Genomic DNA, 19,815 nt, shown 5'->3' on the forward strand with positions numbered 1-19,815 from the left:
GGAAAACCCAACAAATCACACCCACAGACATAGAGACACCCCCTCACACACCCCCACACATTCTCTCCCTCCCTTCCTCCCTCTCTCTCTCTCTTTTTCTCTCTCTCTCTCTCTGTCTCTCTCACACACACACATTCATCTCTACCCCCCTCTAGGGTATGAGGGGGGATGTGATTACCAATCATTCTTCACCTCAGAGCTGAAATGCAGACTGGTCCTCATGAAATGCCAGACCATGGAAGAACAAACTTCACCAAAAGAACAATCCAGAACAACTCAAGAGTCTGAGTCATAACTACGCTGAAGTCACCTGTCTCCCAGTCTGCTGGCCCAGGACAGCTACTGGGCTCAGCCAGGAGAGAGTTCCCATCCGCAGGGGGGTCAGGCTCTGACTGTGGCAGTTAGCCACTTGTAGCCCAGCTCTGGAGTGGACGCATCATGGCAGAAGTGCACACAGACAACCTCACTCAACAAGGTTCAGGCTGGACCATCTCTGCTGAGCTGCCCACATCAGGTTGAGCTCAGCCCAAGTCCAAATCCTTCTAAACTTATTCTAGAGCACAGGAGGGGACAAGGACTCAGCATGCCTCGGTGTTCCCTGTGCCACCACCAAACAGACCCTCCATACACACGACAAATGGCCTTGTTCCCCCATCCACAAGCAGGGACACTCACACACAAAGCAACAATATGCCTGCTACCTCCCTCTGTCCATACCCATGACCTTCCCCCTGTCATTTGACACAACTCCACGGATGCCCTCCCAGTCCCCTCAGGTCCTCCTGGGCTCCCATTGCTGTGCAGGTGAGCTATCTATGAAGCCCAGTCCTTTCTACTCTTTTACCCCTTCAAAACTTGGTGTCCCCAGTCAGGATAACTCTGAACCCAAAGGCTTTCAAGGTGGCAGAGACTTTCTCACATACACAGACACCCTCACAGGCTTACCTCCTTCTGACGCCATCCCCGTAGACGAGGCCAGAGGCCACTACAGCTTATCAGCCTTCACAATGGCAAAAGGCAGGACCTGTATCAGACAGTGAACTGCTCACGCAGATGCTCAGGATCCGAGTGGGTGAGGGAGAGGTTTGGATTCAAACCTCAGAATGTTGGGCAAAGACATTCTGCAGTGGGGGAGGGGAGGGCCAGGAGGGCCTGGCTGGGGAAACATTCCATGAAGGGCTCTGATTGGTGGGCCAGGACCAGATCTTTCCTTCAAACTGGTCAGTGGCAGCGCTGCTCACATGGCCTCTTCTAGCAACTTAGACAAAGTTTCCCCATTCTCAGCACACAGGTTGGCTTGGTCTTTGCTGGATCTCAATACTTTATCCACCAGTCTAGTTGTGTGCCCCTCAAATCTCTCTCCTTCCTCTCTCCCTGTTGACCTCCTTCAACAGAGGCTACTCTTTCTTTGAAAAATTCAGTCATTAGTGATTTGTGAACCCATGGAGGTCACAATTTGAGAGGAGTTTTCCCCAGCAAATGCAGTGGGTTTTGCTTTATTGTTTGTTTGTTTCCTGATCATTCATTAGGGTCCAGTCCCTAGGACTGAAAGTAATGCAGATTTGTCTAGCAGGTTTGACAACATTTTCAAAGTTTCTTTCTACTGGAAGCTCTTATCCTTCCTGGAATAGCAATGAAGCCTCAAGTTGAGACAATGACCAGACTCAAACTTACTTCTTTGCATTTGCTATCCATTTTATGAATGATCTACCTCCTAAATATAATGTTGAATTGAGGAATATCTTTCATTGTTCAAAGCTAAGTTTTGCCAAAGGCTCAATGATGTGTGTTTAATGCAGTGCTGGGTGTTCCCTTCAACTTTCTCTGATTAGTACAATGCTCTCTCCCACACAGAACTGGTATTCTGTTGTTAACATATTTCTAGACATGCACTATTTGCTGAAACCCAAAAAGGATCCCATTTTTATGAACTCATAATTGTTTTCCTCTCTGGTTAAAAGTACATGTATGTTCTACCCGCTGGCATGTGCAGTAATTTCTTTATATTGTTTAAACGGCTTCTCTGTCCTTTAGGAGACTCCATCCCCACAGCACAAACTTCTGCAATTCCTAACTGAATCCTTACACTGCCTGGCAATTCAGTGGCCGATGGAATAGGGAGGTCTGAATTAGGAAGTGGAGAAGAATGGATGTGCAACTGACTTCAATATTCAGATCCTCAACAAAGTTACCTTCTACATAATTTTTTCCATGGTTGGGAAACCCTGAATTCAGATTTCCTCTACACTCTTTTCTCCAGTGTTTATAAGAAAGAGAGTTTTCAGTCTAATTTGGAACAATTTATAAGATCTTCCCAAACTCTCAGTCTGAAAGGTTTTGGGATTATGCATTTAAATCCAACATTCCTTGCACTGTTTGGTCGTTATCGAGGGAATGACCTGCTCCGTCCATAGCCGTCAGATCATTCCATTCTCTGCAGCACCGAGGCTGCCTTTGCAGACACCGATCTCTGGACGTTTCCCAGCAGCTGCTCTGTGCACTCTACATTGGTTCAGTAGGGATATCCAAGTCATAAGAATTCTATCAACATCAGGAACATCCTTCCCCAAACGATGTTGGACACAGGAAACACAGGAAAGTCGAGACATTTCTTGGGACTTCCACTTCGGTCACGAAGAACCTAGACTTGATTTTCAGCCAAGGATTCCTCATGAGATGGATTTTGAGATTGAACTTTGTCCTCGGGCATCAATCAAGGCTTTATGTTTGCTTCCTTGCTGTGTCCTGAAAAGCCACCAATAATTATGGAGACGCTTGCGCGTGACTGGCGGACGTTACCACCCACCGTGGCCAGTAGGTGCGTGCGCGTCGGGGCTGTCCTGGGTCAGTTCTAAGCAGTTAGAGGTAACGGACACGCACGCGCACCTGCATCTCTCGCGGGGTCTGCAGCCGCCAACGTCCTACAGGCTATGTAATGATGCCTTTTGTAATGATGCCCCAAAAGGGAATCATTACACCTTTGGGATATTCGCACCCATGCCTGTGTCGGGATCAACAGAGTGGTGTGTGGCCCTGTCCACTCTCTGCAGGGGCGGCGCGTCTCCCCCAGGCTGTGGGCACTGCCGCACACCTGCGCCAGGTCGTTTCCGGATCTGGATGCTGAGCGCCAGGGAGGTAAAGGACTCCTGGGACCAATCTAACTGCTGCTTGGGGCCAGAGCGATAGTGCAGCAGGGTAGGGTGATTGCCTTGCACGTGGCCAACCTGGGTTCCATCCCAGTCATTCCTGATGGTACCCTGAGTACCGCCAGAGTAATTCCTGAGTGCGAAGGAATTACTGAGCATAGCCAGTGTGGCTGAAAACCAAACCAAAACAAACCTCTGCTGCCTTGTGAGCCAGTTTGGAGTGATGCAAAAGCCAGCCAAAAGTTGTTCCTAATTTGAAATCCTTATTCCTAGAGCAAGAAGTATCTCAGGTCACAGCAGTACATGGGGAAAATGTACTAGTGCTAACACATCTCCTCAGAGCTTCACTTTTCTTTTCCTAAAAGAATTAGAAACCAAGATCTGTGTTTCAGCACTTTTCAGTAAATGAAACAGTTTTGTTGACGAGGAGTAATGAAATCATCATTACCTGAATGCCCAATTATGGTGCAGTTGGTACCTAAGTTGGCAGGAGATGTAAGAGTTAAGCAAACATAAAAATATTAAATCTGGGGACCGGAGTGATTGGACAGCAGGTAGGGTGTTGCCTCGAGTGCTGCTGTCTCAGGTTCAATCCCTGGCATCCCACACAGTCCCTCAAGCACTGCCAGGAATGATTCCTGAATGCAGAGCCAGGAGTAACCCCTGAGCATCAATGGGTGTGATCCAAAAAGGTCAGATTTAGTTGAGCAAAATAAATTGACAATGGAACTACACTTTTGGTGTATTTTTTTAGTTTGTAAAGTGTTTGCTCTTTTTCCAGGATACTGTTTGACACAGATACTTGTTTTTCAGAGAGCAATGGTGCTTCAGTCCTTGCTTCACACAAGCACATGAGTGAGATGCTCCAATCCCAGACCTCTGACAGTTCAAGCACCTTAGTTTCAAAGAGAGCACTAGAAAGGCTAGTGGGTAGAGACAAGGATTTTGTGTTGTTTATTTGGGGAAGCAATCTGCTGGATTAGAGGGGAGCACATCGAACCCATCAAACAAGAAGAACCCATAGTGTTGGGCAGTTCTGGTACCGGGACAATGCTACTTCTGGTTCCTTTACCCCACCAGGACTTTGTCAGGGGAGGATATGTCTGCTCTTTGCTCAAAAGGGCGAGCAAAGAGCAATTGGAAAGAGTCTTGAGAAACCTCAGCGAGGAGGAAGATGCTGTATGGGCACAGAGAAGACTGCAGTTTGATCCTCTCCTGGGAGTAGCCAGTCACGGAAGCTTTTACTGCTTCCCCTTCAGGACACAGAAAAGGGTGAGGGTGAAGCGTCAGCATCCTTCATATTCCTTCTGAGCATCTTTAGGAGTTTACGGTGCCTGTGTACTGGGGGAAGTAAAGTTCAGTGTGGGTGTGTTTGCAAATGACGTACAGGCGTAGTATTCATGCGATATGGTTTTCATCCCGTGTTCCATGTAGTTCCATGTAGTTCCATGTAGTTTCCATGTAAATACAGTATTCATGCGATATGGTTTTCATCCTGTGTTCCATGTAGCATCACCCCTAAGGACATACATGTTGCCATCAGTAACTATAGACCAATCTTTATTTTTATGGAGTTATTGGTTTTTTAGTCTTACATATTTTGGATATCAATTTCTTCATCAAAAGCATAGGTTACAAATGTTTTTTTCCCTCTCAATAAGATATCTTTTAATTTTAGCCTTTTTCTCTTTTTTTTGCCATACAAAAGCTTTTTAGTTTGGTGTGGTCCCATTTGTTTATTTCTGCTCTTGATTTCTTTGTCCAGTGGAATCACTAATAACACTTCTGAAGTCCCTATCCAAAATAGTTTTATATGTTTTCTTCAGTGTGTTTTGTAGATGCTGGTCTAATCTTGAGATCTTCACTCCAAGATGATTTTTTTTGGTGGAAGCTGGTGGAACTGAGAGCTGGGCGTTTGAGCAGCAGGAGTAAAGCTTCAGGTCTCACCAAATATTTGGTAAAATTCATCATCGAAGCTACCTTTTATTGGGCTTCACTTTGCTGGGAGATTTTTCATGACTGACTGATTAAACTTAGAAGTAATGGATCTTTTAAAAACCTTTTTTCACCCATAATCTATTTTTCAATATCTGTTGGTGTAGAGTTGTTCTCAGTAGCCTGATTTTCCTTTGCATTTCCGTTACTGATTTAAATGTCTCCTGTTTTCACGTAAAGTTTGTCATTTCAGCAGATCTGAGTGTTGGGGTAAAATCCCAAATAATAATGGTGGGTCTGGTGTCAAAATGTTGAATGTGACCAAAGTAGAGAGAGAGTTAATGTGGAAATCATCTGCCCCACAGGTAAGGGGAGGGTGTGGTATGGGGGTATACTGGGGTATTTGGTGGTGGAGAATGGGCACTGGTGAGGGTATGGGTGTTTCATTTTGTGACCGAGTCTTAAACCCAAAAGCTTTGTGACTGCTCTCACAGTGATTCAATGGATAACAATGTAAATAATCAAAAAAGAAAAAGTAAGGTAGAGTTCATGCCCAATTCAATCAGCTGATCAGTGGCTGGGTAAATAGTAGTACTCCTACATGAAAAAGAAGGGGAAAAAAAGTTTGTCATTTAAGGTCATTTCTCTTTTCCCCATGGAACGATAGCACAGTGGTAAGGTGTTTGACTTGCGTGCAGCCAGCCCGGCTGATTTGGGTTTGATTCCTCCACCCCTCTCAGAGAGCCCAGCAACCTCCTGAGAGTATCTTGCCTGCACAGCAAAGCCTGGCAAGCTCCCTGTGACGTATTCAATATGCCAAACACAGTACGAACAAGTCTCAAAATGGAGATGTTACTGGGCCCGCTCGAGCAAATCGACAAACAACGGGAGGGCAGTGGAAAGACAGTGTCTCTTTTACCCCTAGTTAATTTTGTTTATCTTTCCAGAACCAATGTTTGGGTTGGTCAGTCTTTTCCCTTTTATTTGAAAATTTTGTTGCTTGCTAATGTGGACCTTTATTTTTGTATTTTCTTTTTTAAAAATGTTATTTTAATTGATTTAACTCTGCCGTATTGGGGGCTCTTTCAGGGTCAGGGGAATGAGAACCATTGTATTTATGTTTTTGGCATATCAAATATGCCATGGATAGCTAGCCAGGCTCTGCAATGCGGGCAGGATACTCTGGGTAGCTTGCCGGGGTCTGTGAGAGGGATAGAGGCTTTTAGGGCGGCCTCTAATCACCCTTGCAGGTGTTCCCATTGTTCAAACCATGTTTGAACCCCATCAAATATGGTGCAGTAATCTTGGAAGATGGGTATTAAGTGTCTTATGATGTGAGGTCCAGAAAGTGGCCTGGAGCATGACGGTAGCTGGGTAGTGGAGGTAGTGGGGGTTGAGACTGAAACGATCATCGAATCCCTAGCCAAACAGGGCGTTCGATCCTCCATGAGCTGTATTATGGATTTACTACCAGTATCTCACCATTCTACAAGGAAGTGATCATCGACATCAAGAGAGGGGTTCTGCAGGGTGATACCATTTCACCGAAACTCTTCAGTGCCACCCTTGAGAACTTCATGCAAGGAACTGAAATGGGAAGGAATGGGAGTAAGGATAGACATTCGGCAACTACACCACCTCTGCTTCGCTGATGACATTGTTCTAATAACACCAAGCATTAGCCAAGTGGCACAAATGCTGGCTGACTTTGACCATGAGTGTGGAAAGGTTGGACAGCAGCTGAATCTCACAAAGACAATGTTTATGAGAAATGGACTCGTTCCTGACATTCCATTCACCCTCAAGGGAACTAACATCTCCGAATACAGCAGTTATGTGTACCTAGGTCAAGAAGTCAACATGACGAATGACCAGGCATCTGAGTTGCGCAGGAGGAAGAGAGTGGCTAGGAACACCTTCAAGAGCGTTGAAGAAATAGCTAAGAGAATGAAGAACCTCCAGCTCTGGCACATCTCTTCGATTCCACCGTTCTTCCTGCATTAACATATGCCTCAGAGACCTGGGCCCTACAAAAACAGGATGAGAACACTATTCACGTCTCCCAAAGAGCAATCAAAAGAGCTATGCTTGGAGTATCACGCTTCACTCAAATGAGAGAAAGAATCCAGAGTTCCAGCCTCCATCAACGATCAAGAATCAGGGATGCTGTCTCGTTTGCCAAGGCATCGACAATCAGATGGGCTGGACACATAATGTGATTTGGAGATGACCGCTGGACTAGAGCCATTACCAATTGGATTCCATGGAATGTCAAATGATCGCATGGCTGCCACCTATGAGATAGTCAGACTTCTTCATCAAGACCCTAAATGATCAGTTGGAGGCTCTTCATTTTCCTGGAGCAAGCAGACGCCATTGGCCTATACGTGACAGGAACAAATGGAGACATTATTAGCGCCTGCTTGAGCAAATCGATGAGTAACGGGCTGTCAAGTGATCAAGTGATTTTAATTTATTAAAGTTCTTTACAATAGTGTTAACGAGTTTTTGGATGCGCATAATTTTAACACCACCTTTAACATTTTAACATCATCACCTCCCTCCCCCTCCATCCCACCAACTCAATGTCTGGATCAGTTCTCCCATTGTGTTGCCTTTGGCCTTTTGTTGCTACCTTGCTGTGTATCTTTCAGGCCTACATATGAGAGAGATCACTCTGTATCTGTCCCTTCCTTCTGTCTGACTTCACTCAGTATGACATACTCCAATGTGAACTTCTTTTTGTAGGATGACATTGCCTTGTCCTTTCTCCCTTTCTCCACAAGGAGCTTAGGTTTATCTGGTTACACCCATCACAGTGCTCCCATCCCAGTGCTCCTGAGGCATTTCCATTCCATTGTGTTTATCTGTAAATTTTTCCCTACGCTCTCCTCCCCAACCAGTTAATCAGTTTTCTCCCTAATCAGACTCTGTTAACTTGTAAGGTTAGATTCCTCAGAAATCTATGATTTTATATGTATGCGTGAAATATTGCCCTTTTTGTATGGATACAGGAAGACTGTAAACATTATGCTTTGTAACTTAGGATTTAGTTGGCTTTGAATATTATTCACTCCCGGGCATCTGCTTTCTCGACTTAAGCCTCAGTTGCCCTTAGTTCCTCACACCCCAAAAGCAGGGTCCCGACGAGGAACTCAATGACCCCAGGGCAAGAGGTAAGCTACCCTGGCATCGAAATGGGCCAGGCCAAAGTGCCACGATTCTTAACTATAAGTTAAGAGTTTGATCATAGACAAATGCTGTCATGATCCAAAAGTAATGACGAGCCTAGGAACCTGCTAGGGATGGGAAAGACTAATGGGCCTGAGCATTGTAGTCTGAGATTGAGATGGCCCTAAGAGAGCAATTCTGTAAGTTTAAGATATTTCTTACTGTATCCATACACTCTAGGGTGGGTCGTCCTGCTGAGAGAGGATCTGTCCTAGGAGCAGCTTTCCCTGAGGGAAAGAATTCTACCCCTATTGATTGTGACCGCACCTATGTGTAATTGTTACCCCAACCCCTCATGCTTTGGGATTTAACTAGACTGTAAGAGTGGGCTGGGGGATCAGAAGGAGCAGAAAGGAGATCAGCATCAGAATCCAGACTCCAGAAAAGGAGGATGAAGGGGGACGGAGAAGGAGAATGAAGTGGCATGGGGAAGGAAGAAGCAGGGGCAGAGGCGGAGAAGAGAGACTGGGGGCAGAGGCGGAGGAGAGAGACTGGTGTGCATGGAGAGAGGATTGGAATAAACTGTGACTAAGACCAACCAGCCTGGCCCTCGTTTCCTTCCCTTGCCTGCCCATCGGCATCGACCTCCCCAGGGTGGGGGAAGCTGTGTGAGACTACCGAACGTGGGTGGCGGGGAGATATAGAGCCACTGCCGCTGTGCTGTGCCCCTTTTTTGAGTTTACACACTTTTTTTGGCGGGGGGGGGGCAAAAATGTTTGTAATTGTAAATATTTGTAGCAACAAGTCTCAAAATGGAGACGTTACTGGGCCTGCTTGAGCAAATCGAACTACGGGAGGACAGTGACAGTGACAGTTCATCATCATACAATGAACATATATATGATGGAGACTTCATACATTAGTTAGTCCAGCAGTACTGAGGACTAACTACTAGCTCTGTGCGCAGGGATTTCTCTTGAAAGATCGGAGGACTATATGTGGTGCCAGGAATTCAAATCCAGGTTTTTGCAAGTAAAACAAACAAGCACCTTACCCACTGTACTATCTTTCCTGCCCCATATAAACTTTCTCACTGTACAGCATCTCAGTGTTCTGTTTCCATTTTCATTTGTCTCTATATATTTTCCTAACTTCTACTTCACCTTTTTGTTCCATTATCTGTTCTGAAGAGTGGTTTCATTTACATGTGTATGTGAACTTCCAATTTTTATTTTCTTGCTTATGTATACTTTTTGCCACTGTGTTAAGATGAGATACTTGACGTAATTTTGATCTTCTTGAAATTTCTAAGAATCTTTGTGGTCTGATATGTGGTCAGTCTTGGGAAGTATTTCAAATGCACTTGAGAAGATTGTGATGCATAGAATGCCATATATATATATATATATATATATCATTATATATGTGTGTGCATGTATGTGTACTATATCAGTTTACACGTGTATTTTTGTCCTTTAGTGTTTTAAATCGGGCTGGAGCAATAGCACAGCGGTAGGGTATTTGCCTGCGTGCAGCTGGCCCAGCCGAGCCAGGTTCGATTCCTCTACCCCTCTCAGAGAGCCTGGCAAGCTACTGAGAGTATCTCGCCCTCACGGCAAAGCCTGGAAAGCTACCTGTGATGTATTCAATGTGCCAAACAGAGTAACAAGTCTCACGATGGAGACGTTACTGGGCCTGCACGATCAAACCAAAGAACAACGGGAGCACAGTGCTACAATGTTTTAAATCTATTTTATGATTCTCTGATCATTGTTGAAGCTCTTAACTATTAATATGTTTAGTTTTCCTCTATAAGTGCTTTGATGATTAACATATAAAAATATACAATTGCAAAAATAAAAATTTCCAAATAGGGGCTGTAGCAATAGCACAGCGGGTCGGGCGTTGGCCTTGCATATGGCTGATCCATGTTCGATTCCCAGCATCCCATATGGTCCCCTGAGCACCACCAGGAGTAATTCCTGAGTGCAGAGCCAGGAATAACCCCTGAGCATAGCAGGGTGTGACCCAAAACGACAAAAATTCCAAATATTTCTATTTATGTAATTACTATCCCCTTTATGTATAATGATTTCCTTGTTCTAATTTTAGCGTTTTAAAATTGTTTCATATAATTTAATGTTAGCTATTTGTGGGATTTGCTTGTTTGAATAAAACATCTTTTCCCTCATTTACCCTCATTTTGTGTGTGTGTGTCTTAAGGGTAAAGTGTCTGTTTCCTTCTCCTGTTCAGGGAAACCTTTCCATCCTTTTTTCCACCAAGTACTTTCATAGTTATTTTTCTTTGCCCCGGAGGTCCCTACTGTGTAAATGTGGGGCCCTTATGTGTTCCCAAATATCATACAAACTACATATATTTATATTGATGCATATATATGTGGAAACATAAATTTAAATTAGAGCAGTTAAAGTCATATGTTTACAATAGTGTTAAGTTACCACATGTCACCACCCAATATATTTTTAACTACCTTTGGTGCCTTATTTCGGTGGTTTCCTTTGACACTTTCTTTAGAAATCACCTATTCATTCCTTTTACCTATCCATTCTTTTTGTCTGCTGTTAAACCCTCTGTTGTTTAGTTATTCTTCATCAGCATTGATCTATGATTGACACTTTATTATTTTTGTATCTGCATTGATGTTCTTCCTATATTCATTTTTGTCCTTTTTTGACAGATACTATCTGGGCATTTGAAATTTTTATTGATATTTTATGAATAAATTTTATGAATATTGATCATTTCTGTTCACTTTTTGATGTTTTATCTCAATCTTTCTTTTGGGATATATATAGCTCCTCATTTTGCTTAAAACTATTTGTTTCTATTTATCAGACTAAAGTTATATTACAGTTAGTAAAGTAGATGTAGTGGCTTAGTGTACTTTTTTTTTTTTTGCTTTTTAGGTCACACCTAGGAATGCACAGGGGCTGCTCCTGGCTCTGCTCTCAGGAATTACCCCTGGAGGTGCAGAGGGGACCGTATGGGAAGCTGGGAATCGAACCCAGGTTGGCCGAGTGCAAGGCAAATGCCCTACCCGCTGTGCTATTGCTCCAGTCCCCACTTAGTGTACTTTAATCCCTACTTTATTTCTTGTTTTTTCTCATATCTTTTTGATTCTATAAGATGCTTGATCTATTCTTCATAGATTCATGGTTAACAGTGTCCTAAGAAGTGTCTGTGAAGCAAGTATGTGAAATCTGTGAAGCTCTCTATGAACAGTTGGCTTCAGGTTGAATTGGAACTGGAATTCTCTCAGGTATCTCATTTATTTGAAGTATTTTTAGCATCTTAAGCTTTATTTAAACACTGCAATTCATAAAGTTTTTCATAATACAGTTGTTTCAGGAATTTAATGGTCCAACCCCAATCCCACCACAAGTATGACCTTCCCACAACCTATGTTCTCAGTTTCCCACTCATCCCAAGGCTGCCCCCTTAGAAGGCACAAAATAATTGACTTTATATTGCTTGTTAGAACAAAATGGCAAAGTATCAAAACATATCCCAATAACAGAAATTTTGTGAAAATTGTTATATCCCACAATGGTATTGCTAAGTCATACTCTGAGGATTTACTAAGCAGGGATATGTCAGTTGAGTCTTCTGTTTTATTGTCTTTGCTCATTGACCTTTGTGGGCTTCTCAGCAACCTTCCCATTTTTGCTGTGCTCCTACTGGGCTGTTAGCACTGTGAGATTTGGAGGTGTCACATTTGCATATGTGCTCCAGGAACTGTAGAACTAGGATTATTCAGCAGTTTGGTGCCTCTTTGAGATTAGTTATGGAGCTAAGCCTATTATATGCTCGTGTCTTGTATCTCTTGGTCTTAGAAAGTCACTTCTGTGATATTTCTCCCAAACTCAATAATGAAAATCTAGTAATGAAAAGACATCACATAATCTCAAATCTGGTGCCCTCTATCAAATACCCGACATATTCTCTCTAAATATTTTTTATTTTATAAAGTAGTTCACAATATTTGATTACATTTAATATTCAAACCAATCCCACCACCATTACAACTTTCCACCACCATGTTTTGGAGGTTTCCATCCCGAACCCCAACCGCTGCCCCAAAGCAGAACTGAAATAATATGTTTTGTATTGTTTGTTATGAAAAACCGCTGATAATGCACAAAAAAAGTTTCCTTAGAGGAAAGACTGTGAAGATTGTTGTTCTTCACTGAGGAGCCATTAAGTCCTTCTAAAAGAGATCAATAACATGTTGTTAAAGGTTGAGCCTTAGGGTTGGAGCGATAGCACAACGGATAGGGCGTTTGCCTTGCAAGAGGCTGACCCGGGTTCAATTCCAAGCATCCCATATGGTCCCCTGAGCACCGCCAGGGGTAATTCTTTTTTTTTTTCAAGGCAAAAATGTTGGTTTATTGATCACAGCATATGATTGGAATCCAGAAATGTCAGAAATGAATGCTGATTTCACAATAAGTATTCACAGACACAGTTTAGCCATGAACTTCAAACACTAAATATCTTGACGTTGTGACCTCTAGGATATTGTCAAGCCAAGATTAGACTTAGGTCTGGGGTTCCACACCCGTGATGTCTCCTGTGCCAGTTCTCACAGAAAGACCTAAATGATCACATCTCCCAATGGTTCTGTCATCTCACAGTGTATTAATTCTGAGGTTCTGTTAACTTGATAGCACAACTTTAATTTCACAACTCTCTTATCACATTGTCAAATGCTCATTGGAAGTCAGATTCTAGTGATAGCTATCTATGGAAAATCATATGTATTTTAAAGTTTTAAGAAGATCTTTTTTAAAACCCCTGAGCTGAAATAAGATTAAAAGGTAGAGGCCCTTTTGCAAGGCTGTGATATTCTGGTTTCTACCATACAGATCTTCCACAGACCCCCAATGCCATATTTACTTCATGTTTACAACTCACTAAATTTCTCTTTACCTGATCACTGACAGAGTACATCACATGTGGAACAATTATATGGAACTAAACATTCTCATAAATAAAAAGTACATTTTTAGATGTGCACACCTTTTAAATTGTATGGTTGTGAAAAAGGGAATTATAGTTTAGAGATTATTGACCTAAAATGGATGATGCTTTTTTACTTGTGTTGAAAGTTTGTACATGTTTATGGAAAAGGAGATGATTCATTTTTCTTCAGCTGACAGTTCATCCCCACCCTTTTAATTGAATTTTATTATTTTTTAATGTAGATAAATTTATTTAGGCTCTTCCCTCATTTCCAAGGTGGTCATGCAGCAATTTAAATGACTATAATATTTGATATATCCGTACACAAAATTTCCACTCAATTTATAGTATCCAAGTCATTTTTGCCAGTTTTTTTGTGCCTCAAACTCTTTTTTTTTTAATTTTTTTTTTTATTAGTGAAGCACCATGAGGTACAGTTGTAGATTTACAAATCTTTGTGCCTGAGTTTCGGTCATACAATGATCAAATACCCATCCCTCCACCAGTGCCCATTTCCCCCCACCCCCCCTCCCACCTTGCCTCTGTGGCAGGGCATTCCCCTTTGTTCTCGCTCTCCTTTTGGGTGTTGTGGAATGCAAAAGAGGCATTGAGTGGCAATCATGTTCAGTCCATAGTCTACTTTCAACATGCATTTCCCCTCCTGGGAGGATCCTCCAAACACCTTTCATTTGGTGTTCCCTTCTCTATCTGAACTGCCCTTTCCCCTAGAATATCCGGCTGGCCTCTAAGTTATGGAGTAATCCTCCTGATGTTGATCTCAGCTATTCTTAGGTATTGATCTCATATTTTGTTGCTTTATATCCCCCAGATGAATGCAATTTTTCTATGTCTATCCCTCTCTTTCTGACTCATTTCGCTTAGCATGATACTTTCCATATTGTACCACTTGTATGTAAATTTCATGACTTCATCTTTTCTAAGAGCTACGTAGTACTCCATTGTATAGATGTACCAGAGTTTCTTTAACCAGTCATCTGTTCTTGGGCACTCAGGTTTCTTCCAGTTTCTGGCTATTGTAAAGAGTGCTGCAATGAACAAACAAGTGCAGATGTCACTTCGACTACACATTTTTGCCTCTCTGGGGTATATTCCCAGGAGTGGTATCGCTGGGTCAAATGGGAGCTCAATTTCTAATTTTTTGAGAAATGTCCATACTGTTTTCCAAAAGGGCTGAACTAGTCGACATTCCCACCAACAGTAAAGGAGTGTCCCTTTCTCGCCACATCCACGCCAGCATCGGTTGCTTTTGTTCTTTTGAATGTGGGCCAGTCTCTGAGGTGTGAGATGGTATCTCATTGTGGTTTTGATCTGCATCTCCCTGATGATTAATGATGTAGAGCATTTTCTCATGTGCTTTTTTGCCATTCGGATTTCTTCTTTGAGAAAGTTTCTGTTCATTTCATTGCCCCATTTTTTGATGGGGTTGGATGTTTTCTTCTTGTGGAGTTTAACCAGTATTTTTTATATCCTTGTTATCAACGCCTTGTCAGATGTGTATTCGGTGAATATCCTTTCCCATTCTGTAGACTGTCTTTGTATTTTGGTCACTGTTTCTTTGGAGGTGCAGAAGCTTCTTAGTTTAAGATAGTCCCATTTATCTATCTCTGTTTTTACTTGCTCGGCCAGTGGCGTGGCATCTTTGAAAGTACCATTAGCCTCAATGTCATGGAGGGTTTTGCCAACTTTGTCTTCAATGTACCTTATGGTGTCTGGTCTGATGTTGAGGTCTTTAATCCATTTTGATCTTATTTTTGTACATGGTGTTAGGCAGAGTTCTGAGCCCATTTTTTTGCATGTAGCTGTCCAGTGATGCCAGCACAATTTGTTAAAGAGGCTTTCCTTACTCCACTTCACATTTCTTGCACCTTTATCAAAGATTAGATGATCATATGATTGAGGGGAGATGTCAGTGTATTCAACCCTGTTCCATTGGTCTGCAGTTCTGCTTTTGTTCCAGTACCACGCTGTTTTAATTATTACTGCTTTGTAGTAGAGTTTGAAGTTAGGGAGGTTGATTCCTCCCATTTTCTTTTTCCCAAGAATTGCTTTAGCTATTCGTGGGGGCTAATTGTTCCATATAAATTTCAGGAGTGTTTGCTCCATTTCTTTGAAGAATGACATGTGTATCCTTATAGGGATTGCATTGAATTTATACAATGCTTTCGGTAGTATTGCCATTTTGACAATATTAAGTCTCCCGACCCATGAGCAGGACATTTCCTCATGTCCTCTTTTATTTCCTGAAGTAGCGTTTTGTAGTTTTCTTTGTACAGGTCCTTTACTTCCTTAGTTAAGCTGATTCCTAGGTACTTGATTTTCTGGGGCACAATTGTGAACGGGATTTTTTTTTCATGTTGCTTTCTTCTCTCTCACTGTTTGCGTATAGGAAAGCCATGGACTTTTGGGTATTGATTTTATAGCCTGCAACTTTACTATACGAGTCTATTGTTTCTAGGAGTTTTTTGGTGGAGGTTATTGGGTTCTCTAAGTATAGTAGCATATCATCTGCGAATAGTGAGAGCTTGATTTCTTCCTTTCCTACCTGAATGCCCTTAATATCTTTTTCTTGCCTAACCGCTATTGCAAGTACTTCCAGTACTATATTGAACAGCAGTGGAGAGAGTGGGCATCCTTGTCTCGTCCCTGATCTTAGACGGAAGGCTCTCAGTTTTTCCCCATTGAGGATGATGCTTGCTGTGGGCTTGTGGTAGATGGCTTTAACTATGTTGAGGAAAGTCCTCTCTATACCCATTTTGGCTAGGGTTTTCATCATAAAGGGGTGCTGGACCTTGTCAAATGCTTTCTCTGCATCTATTGATATGATCATATGCTTTTTATCTTTTCTTTTGTTGATATGGTGGATTATGTTGATTGATTTCCGAATGTTGAACCATCCTTGCATCCCTGAGATGAATCCTACTTGGTCATGGTGTATGATCTTTTTGAATTACCCACCAGGGGTAATTCTTAAGTGCAGAGCCAGGTGTGACCTCTGTGCACCACCGGGTGATACCCAAAAAACAAAATTAATAAATAGATAGAATAAATAAAAATAAAGGTTGAGCCTTGTGTGCATATGTGTGTGTGTATGTGTGTGTGTGTGTGTGTGTGTGTGTAAAAAATTTTCCTCTTGACTTAATACAGAAATCCAGCAGCTTGGAGCAGAAAAGCAAATGGACTATGCATTAATCCGTGCCGTCTTGCCTGCCCGGACGGGGAAAGGGTGTTGCTCACTTCTGCCCTCTCCACTCTGGAAAGAAAGATGGCGGCCGCACGGGAGCCTGGTGGAGAGCAGGTATGAGCCTGGGTGGGGGCGCGACTGAAACCTCATGGGGGGGGGCGCTCCGGCCCATCCTTCACGCCCTACTTAGGTCACCAGTTGCCCCCCACGAGCGGCTCTCCGGTATGGCCACAGCCCCAGAAGCACGGAAACCATCTCGTAATTATCTGACTCTCAGTAGTAATACTTCCAGGGTTAATAAATAAAATAGCAGAAATCCAAAACATCAAATCCAAAACAAATCCAAAACAAAAACAAAACAAAACAAAAACAAAACAAATGCAAAACATCATTTAACTCTTGAACCCAGCTGTAGAAAGCAAATCATTCCACAATGCTTTTTCAGCATGGCTGTTTTTTTTGGGGGGGGGGGGGGGTTAGGGGTAAAGTCTAAATAATAATGGTGCAACTTTTATCAAAACAATGAAGCTAGTCAAAGTAGACAGAGTGTTAACTAGAATTCACCTGCCCCACAGGCATTAGGGGGTTGGGGGTGGGGGTTTATTGGGGTTCTTTGTTGTGAAAAATAAGTATTGGTAAAGGGAAATGTGATTGATATCTGCATGACAGAGGCCTAAACCTGAAAGTTTTGTAACTTTTCCCACAGCGATTCAATAAATAAATAAATTATAAAAAATTTTCTTCTAAGATTTGTTGTCCCCTACTTTGAACCCCATTAAATGTGGTGCAGTACTCTTGGAGTATGGGTAGGTTGTGTGGTATGAAGTGTCAAGTATGCATCTGTGGTCGCACAGTCCAAGAATAGGTTCACTCGTGGGTGAGGCTCTGCCCGAGCATGTGGAAAGTGGCAGTGAGCATGGTAGAGTGTGAGTTCTGGAAGTTTTTAGCTGACGGGGTGGGGAGGAGTCTCACTTGCCCCCCTCTGGGGTGCTCCGAATGAAATAGCCTGGCATGGGTCTGGCGGCATGGTTATGGTGTGTGTCATGTTATGCTCCCTTCTGGGAGAGAAGCACATGTGACTGTGTGGTGACTGATGAGGAGATTATCTGGTGCCAGCCAGAGGTGGCTTATGGGTGTGACTGCTGATTTTCCAGAGACAGGGGGATATGGGTGAAGGATCCTTGTTCCTGGTCCCATTGAACGCAGAGTTCTCAGTCACAGAGTCCCGCATACCTGGGTTTTCTGGGGGCGGCTCACTCGTGGGTGAGGCTTGATTGGAGCATGTGGAGAGTGGCTGAGAGCCTGGTGGCAGTTGAGTTTTCAAGGATTTTGGCTGCTGGGATTGGGTCCCTTGGGGCAGGGAGGGGTCTCACTCCACCCCCTTCTGGGGCGAGCCAAATGAAACAGCCTGACACGGGGTCCAGCAGCATGGTTTCTCTTCAAATACTGAGATCACAAAGATGTACACCAAGAATCTATCACAGATCGAAAGAGATTTAAACAATATGATTGACTGCAATCTGAAATCTCAAATCTGGTCAAGGACAACTTGTGAATACAAATTGCATCTGAAGTTACCCGTACTGTCATCTCAAATTAATGCCAATTTTGATAAATGCAGTTATGTAAGATGTTAATGTTAAGAGAAAAATGTCAAACTAACAGTTGTTGTTTTTATCCGACCAAATGGAGATTTCATTCGTTTGTATAATTTCATTATAGAATTACAAGTTTCTTTCTGTGCCCCCAGTTGTTCAAAGTCGTTTGCTTACTGTTTGGTTTAGTAGTTATTGTTCCCAGATTTGGCCAGTGTGTCAAAACTCCTTTGAAATATCTCCACTGTTCCATCATGTTTTTTTACACTTCCTTATTATCAGGTCCAGTAAGGTATTCTAGGATCACCTTATACACATTTCCCCCTAAATTGAAAAGAGCTGTAGTCCCAGAAGCTGGAGAACCCATTAGAGCATAAAAATTCTTAAAGAGTAAGATCTAGATGCTACGTGAGTAAACTAATTGAATACACTGGTGTGTGCACACAACAGAGTAAAATGAATCTGATAAAAACAATGAGGGTGAAGAAAATGAATTAGTATGTGGTGATTTAAGGAAATGTTATTACATTAAAACACAAGAGTAAAAAAGTGCATATAATTCATTACCTTCAATGTAATAAAGACGGGGAAAAAACTGCTACTGTGTGTTCTTGCTTCCTTTTTTAAAAAAGTGGACAGAATGGGGGCCAGGGAGATAGTATAGTGGGTAGCTCATTTGCCTTGCAGGTGGATGCCCAGCAGTCATGTAGTCCTCTGAGCACTGCCAGAAGTGATACCTGAGCACAAAGCCAGGATAGAATCTGAGCGTTGCTGGTGTGGCCCTTAAGCAAAAAAAAGTAGACTTTAATAAGAAATTCATGAATGTTTATTGCCTCTATACTTTACCACAGGAATATTTCTGAGCTTAGGGAGAATAATCGTATAGTGGTCGGTCACGGCAGGCAAGGAGACATGACCATTTTAGGCCTCAAGAGCAATCAGACTCTGAGACATTTGGGTTCTGGATATCAGACAGTGAGAAACAAGTGATAATTCCTTGACCTGCATGCCAAGTTGGGTGTTCCAGATCTATGAGTGGAACACTGCTGACAAGGGTTGAAGCTGAAGGATTTGAACTATGTTCTGGCTTCTGGCATTAGCTGAGGATGGAGCTTCATGATGAAGGGTTTTAAACTAATGTGTCTAAGATGTGGGGATGAATGGGACTAGCTTCAGACTTTTGGAAGAGATGATGATGAAGGCTTTTCTAGTGCTCTCCTCTCACACAGACCAGCATTGGAGAACTCAGTACCCAGTGACTCGCCCATACCTCTTACAAGGTTGGTGGTAGCCAAATAAAGATACATGTTCAGGTGTGAAGTTGTTTACATAATTTTTATTTGTATTTTTACTAATTACAAATTTTAATAATTTCCTCAATCCCATGTTGTTAATATAAAATATCATCATAAATAAAGTAAAATAAACAGTAAATTAAGGACTGAAACTTAGAAAACTCTCACAAACATTGAAAGAAAGCAATTGTTTCTCCATTTTTTTCAGGTCAGTGGGACGTTTCCTAGTGATTCTTTCATCTTCATATTCATGAAGGGGATGGAGGGAAGGTCAGAGCAACCCTGTAAATTCTGCAGGATTCAAAGCACAATGTTTTATGCATGGGATTTCTCCCAAACGTTTACAGTAGAAGCTCAACATTGACATTATTGAATATAGTTGTAGGGAAGACTTAATGAAAATTGGGCTGTTTTGATCAGGTGGTGTCCATACAAAAGTAAGACACACCATAGCTCACTTGCTCTATCTGCCACATGTACAGAGAAG

The sequence above is a fragment of the Sorex fumeus genome, unplaced genomic scaffold, assembly GCF_029834395.1.
Source record: "Sorex fumeus unplaced genomic scaffold, SorFum_2.1 ptg000063l, whole genome shotgun sequence".
NCBI classification, from domain to species: domain Eukaryota; kingdom Metazoa; phylum Chordata; class Mammalia; order Eulipotyphla; family Soricidae; genus Sorex; species Sorex fumeus.